Source organism: Lampetra fluviatilis, chromosome 46, assembly GCF_964198595.1.
Source record: "Lampetra fluviatilis chromosome 46, kcLamFluv1.1, whole genome shotgun sequence".
NCBI classification, from domain to species: domain Eukaryota; kingdom Metazoa; phylum Chordata; class Hyperoartia; order Petromyzontiformes; family Petromyzontidae; genus Lampetra; species Lampetra fluviatilis.
Genome location: NC_136320.1, coordinates 2,769,121 through 2,778,506, shown reverse-complemented (window position 1 = coordinate 2,778,506; position 9,386 = coordinate 2,769,121). Strand labels below are relative to the sequence as shown.

At 50.2% G+C, this 9,386-nt stretch overlaps 1 long non-coding RNA gene across 1 annotated transcript in view; it reads left to right on the top strand.

The window, feature by feature from the left end:
• Positions 1-3,442: 3,442 nt before the first annotated feature.
• Positions 3,443-9,386, top strand: part of LOC144947661 (uncharacterized) — a 31,078-nt gene continuing 25,134 nt past the window's right edge. Inside the window, exon 1 of the long non-coding RNA XR_013640084.1 lies at positions 3,443-3,802. This is a non-coding gene — a long non-coding RNA (uncharacterized LOC144947661). The remainder of the gene's footprint in view (positions 3,803-9,386) is intronic.

Below are 9,386 nucleotides of genomic sequence, written 5' to 3'. Positions count from 1 at the left end.
GAGACACGTAAACTCCAAATCTACAGCAGGCGTCAGGCTCAGGATCGAACCCACGACCTCCTGTATACCAAGCGAGGTAGTCAACATCTCCTAGCCACTGATGATGATGAGAGAGAGACACGCAAACTCTAAATCTACAGCAGGCGTCAGGCTCAGGATCGAACCCACGATCTCCTGTATACCACGCGAGGTAGTCAACATCTCCTAGCCACTGATGATGATGAGAGAGAGACACGCAAACTCTAAATCTACAGCAGGCGTCAGGGTCAGGATCGAACCCACGACTTCCTGCATACCAGGCGAGGTAGTTAACATCTCGCCACGGTGGGCACCGGTGACGTCCCCGAGAGGAGATGGAGCCGCGAAAGCAGCTCGTGCTGGATGGATTCTTGCAGGATCGTGAGAGGTGGCGGCGGCGGCGGCTTCGTAAGCTGTGGGTCGATGATGGCAGACGATGATTGTTTTTTGTTGAAATACAATAATAGCTGCCACGTATTTTTTTGCCTATCATCCCCTCCGAGGTCGATAAATCGAGTTGTACTCGGTGGGAGGTCGACAGTTGATGCCATATTCATTGCCTTGTCAGCATTTCAACCCAAACATCAACCACCAACCGACCCTCTGAACCTTCTCCCTCCTCATCCTCTGCTTAATTTCCCCGTCACCACGGCCACTATCACCCAACACAATCAGTCTCCCTTCCCACACCATTCCAAGTTCATTCTCGACACATCGTCAAACAGCATCCATCATCAACCCCACCCCGTCGTCTCTTCCTAACAACGCCTCTTCATTCCCCACTCACCCCTACCTCCCACGGCTTTCTTTGACACCCCGATCACCATGATACTCCTCTCTTATCACCCCTCTCTTCATCATCATCATCATCTCTATTACCTGTCTCTAGCATCCCAATCCTCCCCCCTCTTCATTTCGATCCCTCCTGTGCACCCCACCTCCCACTCCCCATCTTCTGCACGAGCTCCCTACACCCCCCAGGCCATCAACCTCCCTCCCTCTTTTTTTTACGATCAGTGGAAACAAGAAGATGCTCGGTGTAGTCGGCATTTTGCTTCGTTCATCATTTCGTATTTTTTGTAATGCTTTGCTTTATGTAAACCCCCCTCCCTCTCTCGCTCCCCTCCCTCCCCTCGTGATCTTCCTACGCGGAAGCTCGGGTCCACACGGGGCGGTGCCTGCACCACCACCACCACAACCACCACCACAACCACCACCACCACAACCACCACCACCACAACCACCACAACCACAACCTCCGCCTTTCCTGCGGGTTGTTCGTTGGTCGTCACTCTGACGAGGAGCGATGCTTCGTTCGTGGCAGGGTGGACGTTGGCGTCTTTGTTGGCTTCACTCGCAGCTCGGCGACTCAGGGTAGCGATTCTGCTCAGGTGGTGCAGACCTCGGCTTGTAGCGGCACGTCGCTACCCCGCGAACCTCGTCATTCTGGATGACGAAAACTTCTTGACGATCTCTGGTGGGGCCCGTGGCCCGGACAATCTGCTTTAGATGGATTTTTCTTTGGCTTATATCTAGAAATTCTACTCAGTTTCCCGAGTTGTTCAAAGTCTGTCATAAAACATTCCTGTGGGTGTGAACCATCTGCGTCCGTGTGTGTGTCGTGTGCGTGTCCGTCCGTGTGTTTCACGTGCGTGTTTGTCCGTGTGTTTATTAGCTTTGAAGACACAGCTGTGTGTCGTTCTGGAAGGGGGGGGTGGGGGCCTCGTGACGGCGCCACCTAAGTTATCCATTAGCCAGACCGATGATTCGCGTCGAGTTATATATATAAAAATAAATATTCGAATCCATGTTTTTGTTACTGAATAATATTTGTCGCGAAAACCTACGCGTTAAGCGAGCTTAATTATTCCCTCCCTTGCTCGGGGATCATATCTTTTGTCTCACACAGCTTAAGTTGTTTTGGTTTGGAAGTTGAAATGCGACTTATTTGCTGCTTGGTTCCATTATGCCCAAGTTATGCCGAAACCGTGTTCACGATGTTTTATCGTGACCCGATCTCCCATGGAAATGTTATTTGCTCGCGTGTGCAATTTTTGCTGTCCGTGTTGCGGGGAGACAAAGACGGTTGTTTCCACAGTGGGAGCACCCGGCGCATGCGCTTATTTATTTATTTTCCGAAGACGTGTTAATTTCCTTTGAGCCATTGCCCCAACCTTTATTGGTGTCATTTCCTGGCTTTTGGCGTGTGAGTGTAGAGATCCTCTTCGGGAAAACAAAGACGGCCGTGTTGCGTTTGGTTAATTATGAGAGGCTTCTCCGCCCTTAGCTCCTCTAAGAGATCCACTTTAATTCCGTACTTATTATTTGACTTCTTGTGATTATTTAATCTGATATCCCGGCTAGGAATTTTTGTTTTGGAGCGACCCAAGCCATAATTATTCTTTGATGCTTCGGCCCGGCCGCGTAGAAATTATTTAAAGTAAATAAGGTCAGTATTTAAGTAACAATTGATGAATCGCGACGCTGGTGCAGACTGTAGTCTGGTTTCCAATTGGAGTGAGGATGGATACTGTTTGCTTACTCTTCATGGCTAAGTTGGTAACTTGTTTATCTAACATGGTTCAAAACCCGTTTGTGCTTTTTTTTATCGTCAATGTTGTTTCCTTTGTTAAGAATATAATTATATTTCGTGGCCTGGTTTTGTATTTATCAAAGGGTTTTTTTTAACAACAGGATGTCCTCCTGACCCCCCCCCGCCTGCAATTCCCCCCTCCCTTGTTCCTCTTGTGTGAAATTAGGGGAGTTTGTATTACCTTTATTGCCCTTTTTCATGTCCTCGAGTCTTTTGATATGGTGTATGCGCATCTGTGGAAGTGTGGGGCGTGTTCGTTCCCACGTTGCCGCGTGTCTATTAAAAAACGATATTATATATGTTAGCAGAATAATTCTTTAAAAAAAATAATATTAAAAAAATTAAAAAGGGGGCATATACACAACACACCACAACCAACACCACCACAACCACCACCACCACAACCACCACCATAACCACCACCACAACCACCACCACCACACCCCCCCCACCACCACAACCACCACAACCACCACAACCCCCACCACAACCACCACCACCACAACCACCACCACCACCACAGACCACCACAACCACCACCACAGACCACGATCACAGAGGCAGTAGCAGCAGCAGCGAGCAGGGCCCGCCCCCCACGTGGCCAAGGGCGTGGCGCAGGCGAGTGAAGCGAACCAATCAGCAAGCGGCTACACGGCTCGCCTCTTCCCTCCCCCGTCCAATAGCGCCTCGTGCCTCTGCCTCGTAGCTACCCCACCCACCTCTCTCTCCTCCCTCTCTCCTCCCTCTCCCCTCCCTCTCCCCTCCCTCTCTCTCGCCTCGTGCTTGCCAGCGTGTGACGCGACATGATCCCTCCTCCTCCTCTCCCCAGACCCCACCCCATCATCATCATCCTCCTCCTTCTCTAGGGCGCAGGAAGCAGCAGAGGCGAGCGCGCACGCCAGAGATCGTCCACAGCAGCAGCAGCAGCAAGAAGAAGGATCTGAGTAGCTACTCCCATAGTCGACCCTCCAATCTTGTCCACCCTTCCCGCTCGCTGCGCGTAGTCGGCGTCGTTCGCGAAGCGTCTCGTGGGCGAGAAAGGTTCTAACCACCACCACCGCCGCCGCCACCACCACCGCCCGTGTTGGCGAGGCCTCGCGATTCTGCCCCATGGCACAGAGGCACGGATACCGCAGCAGCAGCAGCAACCACCAGCGTTGATCGGACGACCTCCGCGGAGCCTTCGACTCGGTGAGTGTGGCAGCGTGGCAGTGTAGCAACCGTGCTACAGTGGCAACCGTGCTACCGTGGCACCGTGCTACAGTGGCTACCGTGCTACCGTGGCACCGTGCTACCGTGCTACAGTGGCATCGTGCTACCGTGGCACCGTGCTACAGTGGCACCGTGCTACCGTGGCAACCGTGCTACAGTGGCAACCGTGCTACAGTGGCAACCGTGCTACCGTGGCACCGTGCTACCGTGGCAACCGTGCTACCGTGGCACCGTTCTACCGTGGCACCGTGCTACCGTGGCAAACGTGCTACCGTGGCACCGTGCTACCGTGGCAACCGTGCTACCGTGGCAACCGTGCTACCGTGGCACCGTGCTACCGTGGCACCGTGCTACAGTGGCACCCCCTACACACCCCCCTCTTTGGTTTCGGTTCTGGTTGTGCGGAACGGGCGAACCCCATCCGAGATGGGTCAGAACGTGGGGCGCGGTGGGTGGTGGTGGTGGTTGTTGTTGGTGGTGGTGGTGGTTGTTGTGATGATGATGGGTTGTTGGTGGTGGTTGTTGTGATGATGATGGGTTGTTGTGGTGGCGACGGTGGTTGTAGCTGCTGCGCAATGCCACTGTTGGCAGCGCTTAAGCGGGGAGAGAGAGCGAGAGTTGGTGGATCACGTAGCGATCTGTGAAAGTTGAAGGACACAGCTCTACAGTACAGCAAGTAGGCCCGTGGTTACTGCCCTTTCAGACAGTGAGTTCAGAGAGCGCACGACCCATCGTGACCCAGACGATTGAAACAGGTTCAGAATGTGTCTCACTTTGAACACACGAGGCCCTGTGTATTATGGAAGTCGTCATGTTGATGTCTGCTCTGGGTAAGCCCCCAGTGGGCTTTGCGTGGTCAGTGAATATCAGCACACACACACAGTACAGTATTTTATATTTCATTTCAAATCCGCCCAGAGGCGGAATGTAGTTGCGACGCTTTGTGAATGTGCGCAGTAGGAATCCAGGTGGGAGGTAGTGGGTGGTTGCATTAGTGGGTGTTTGAATTAGTGGGTGGTTGCATTAGTGGGTGTTTGAATTAGTGGGTGGTTGGATTAGTGGGTGGTTGTATTAGTGGATAGTTTGATTAGTGGGTGGTTGAATTAGTGGGTGGTTGAATTAGTGGGTGGTTAAATTAGTGGGTGGTTGAATTGGTGGTTGAATTAGTGGGTGGTTGAATTAGTGGGTGGTTTGATTAGTGGGTAGTTGAATTAGTGGGTGGTTGGATTAGTGGGTGGGTGAATTAGTGGATGGTTGAATTAGTGTATGGTTGAATTAGTGGGTAGTTGAATTAGTGGGTGGTTGAATTAGTGGGTGGTTGGATTAGTGGGTGGTTGGTAGTAGGTAGTGGGTGGCATTACGCGTGGTGAGTTGTTGACTGCTGCTACCTCTGGCCGCAACGCGACTGGGAGCCAACGCCGCACTCGCTACACGACCTCAAGGGCGTCATTTGTCCGACGTTCCAGTGCAGGGCCCCCTCGTGAAGGGAAACGTCGTCGTCGTCGTTGTTTGTTGATTCTGCATGGCGATTTGTGTGGTCGCCGAATGTCGCCTGCGACTTCCTGCAAGTGCGTGGTGTGGTGGTGTGGTTGTGGCCGTTGGTGGTTGTTGTTGTCGTCGTTGGTGGTGGTGTGGTGGTTGTTGTTGGTAGCGTGGTTGATGGTAGTGTAGTTGTTGCTGTTGATGATGGTGGTGTGGTTGTGGCCGTTGATGGTGGTTGTTGTCGTCGTTGGTGGTGATGGGGTGGTTGTTGTTGGTGGCGTGGTTGAAGGTGGTGTAGTTGTTGCTGTTGATGGTGGTGGTGTGGTTGTAGCCGTTGGTGGTGGTTGTTGTTGTCGTTGGTGGTGTGGTGGTTGTTGTTGGTGGCGTGGTTGATGGTAGTGTAGTTGTTGCTGTTGATGGTGGTTGTTGTTGTCGTTTGTGGTGGGATTGTGGTTGTTGTTGGTGGCGTGGTTGACGGTAGTGTAGTTGTTGCTGTTGATGGTGGTGGTGTGGTTGTGGCCGTTGATGGTTGTTGTTGTCGTTGGTGGTGGTGTGGTTGTGGCCGTTGATGATGGTTGTTCTTGTTGACGTTGGTGGTGGTGTGGTGGTTGTTGTTGGTGGCGTGGTTGATGGTAGTATAGTTGTTGCTGTTGATGGTGGTGGTGTGGTTGTGGCCGTTGATGGTGGTTGTTGTTGTTGTCGTTGGTGGTGGTGGTGTGGTTGTGGCCGTTGATGGTTGTTGTTGTCGTCGTTGGTGGTGGTGTGGTGGTTGGTTGTGGTGACGTGGTTGTGGTTGGTGGTGGTGACGTTGTTGTTGGTGTGTTTGCTTTACTGTATCTGCTCGAAGGCCGATTTCGCAATGCGACTGCGTCGTCACATGCACACCCCCCACGCACATTTAACGTCACATTATGAACTCTTCATCATTGCAAGTTAATTGCTTTTGTTTGGGTTTGACCAGTCGCCCCAAAAACATGTATAAAGGTGTCAGTTTTTGTACCAGTTGAAAGGGTAAAAACCTATTACTATATTTTGCCACTGGTAAAGGAGATGTCTCATAGTGTAAATGCTTACCCCGAGCTCTCAATACTCTGATAGTGCGTTGTTTTTGAGTTGTACGCCTTTTGGCGTCATTCCTGGTCCAACACCAATGGAGACTAGGCTCTAAGAAAAGCTGTCTCGGGTGTGGACCAATCAACTTCTAGGGCAGTGCATATCATTATCATCATCAGAGTTGTTTCTTTTTGTTTGCATTTTGACTGCTTGTGTTGTGGTTATTGCAAACATGATGCCTTGTATAAAGGTGTGAGTTTTTGTGCCAGTTGATAGGGTAAAAACCTATTACTATACGCTTAGTTATTTCACCATACTTCACCACGCTGGTCAATGCGGGTTGACGTCTGGGGTGGGATGTTGGCTGGCATCGCCTTCTGCTGCCCGCAGCCTATAGCACCTGGGTCACGCTTGGCGTGGTCGCCCTGTAGTGCTCCAACTCTGCGTGAGCTTGACCTCGATGGAGCTCATCCCCCCACATCGCTTTGGCCATCTGCGCGTACAGCACATATATTGTATTTCACATTTCGTGGGATACAATATGCGTTTTGTGTCGTTTGTTGACCTTCTCCAGCCCACCTCCGACCTACGCCGCCGCATCTCCGATCAGCAACGTTTGGCTGTGTACGGTGCGAAAGAAGTTGCAGTACATACACGTGTCATTTCGACTTGTTAAAGACATGTGCGCAGTGGGTCGTCTACTCACTCGTCAGGCATGAATGACAACGTCTTGTGGCCAATGGCAGAGACAGGATTTTCGGGTAGGGTGTGGGGCAACTTATCCAGCAATGAATAAGTAATATTTAAAAATAACTTTAAAAAAACACGCTTTTATGAAATGTACAAGTAATGGCAGAACTCCACGACTCCAGGAAGTGGCCCGAAGCTTGCATAACGTGAGGGACCGTGCCCAATTTCAGCCAACGTCAGTTGAGCGTGGACAATTAGACCCAAGCCGAAACATAACATGTAAAAAATAATGTTTAAAAATATAGATTTTTTTATGATAAGAATATAGTATTGCCATCAGTATGACATAAGTATTCCAAGTTTGCAGTCGATACCACATTGGGTTAAAATTGAGTTACAAGATTTAAGGATACAACAACAACAACGACAACAACAACAGACAGTGAGTTAAAAGAAAGCGTGTACATTTTTTTTAATAGGAGTTGTAAGTAAGGATCTGTCCCTTGCTTTTTATTCGACGCGTGTGCGGCGATGGCGCAGCCATCGATCGAGGGTCGAATTCGAACCGCGTCATGTGATCGGAATCGCGCTCGCTGAAGGTGAATGCCTTCAGGGAAGTCGTGGACTGTGTATACGCTGCTGCGCACAATTCTGTGAGCCACTTATCACCGCTTTGCCGTTACTTGTTGCCAATTATGGACTCAGACTATTGTCCGATCATCTCATAGAGTCCCTGGCACGTAATAATATGCTACACAGTGGCCGTGGGGGTAGCAAAATGCCGATTTATTACTAATAAACCCCAACGATCCGAACGAAATTAGGGATTTTGATCGAAATTAGGGATTTCGATCGCTTCATTTGGGGGGGCACGTGCCACCCTCTGGCTCCGCCAGTGTTTGTGGCGGTCACTGCTTGCTATCTAGCAGTGTCTAGATCACGGCTGCTGCTGCTGCTGCTGATGATAACGACTTGAAAATTACGCGGCCTTCATCTGCGTGCTGATAAATCCTCGGGGCAGGCTTTCTGCAACCCGCGTGGAACTCACCTCTCTCTCCGCACGCGCAGAGCGGATCGTTCGTTTGGTTCGACGAGGGCTAAGAGCCCCCCAGGTCCGGTTTAGACATTCGGTGTCGGCAGAAGTTGGTGACCTGTCGGGATGTTTCTAGCACACCGCTTCAATCCCATACGGTTTACGCCGTGTTCCTGTGCAGGGGACATTGAGTTTGCAGGTCCATACGGCGTACGGCCGTTGCAATGCGGGAAAACAAAATAATAATTTGTCTATTTGTTTGTGTTTCTACCTTGCGGTCGGGCTTTGTAGGATGAACGTTGAGGTTTATAAAGGGGCACGGGGTGACCATCAAGGTCTGAATTAGTCCGTAATAAGGTAGGGCAATGATAAGGGGTTGACAGGTATGCACTATACACTCCACACTACTATACACTCCCATACCCTACTATACACTCCACTTATACACAACACGATACACTATAATACCTGTCGACCCGTACGGTTTACCCCGTATTCTTGTACAGGGAAATTGAGTTTTCAGGTCCATACGGCGCACGGCCGTTTCAATACGGCCAAAAACATTCTTTGTGTTTCTCCCTTGTGATGGGACTTTGCAGGATGAACTTTGAGATTTCTAAGTGGCACGGGGTGACCAACAATGTCTGAATTGGTCCGTAATAAGGTAGGGGGCACTGATAAGTGGTTGACAGGTTTGTTATAGGCCAAGGTCTCTTCTCTGTCTTAGATATGGGTGCCAGTTCCAGGCACAGCGTTACAATGCAAATTTCGCAATAATCACAAGCGTCGTCGTGGAGAATGTAAACAAGACGATAGATGTATGAAATATTAGGTGCAGGACTGTAATTGCGGGTTTCTATATCAGTACTGCACTCGAGTGCAAACGAACCGCTCTTACCAATGACACCAGGAGACCCAATCCGGCATCCGTGAAACAAGACTACAGACCTGCTGATGAGACTCAGAAAGCCGAAGCCGGTCCTGCTAGGCTGTGCCAATGTGCCCACACTTAGATCAATTATGCGGCGCAGAATTGATTGACCTTGTCGGCTCTTCTTATAATAGCTGCCCAAGTTCTCGTAACAACAGCAACAACAACCCTTTGCTCCATCGATTCAAGTAAACGAATTGCAGTGTATGCTATCTTGCGCATACCTTCGACAGTGCCGTTAGTTGATGGCCGCTTGAGAGGTTTCGCGAGCCTAGGACCGCTGGATATTGTTGGATATGTTGTATATATCTTCTTGGTTCTTGTTGTATATATGTTTAACTTGTTGGATGTTAAATTTTGATTTAAAGCTTTCG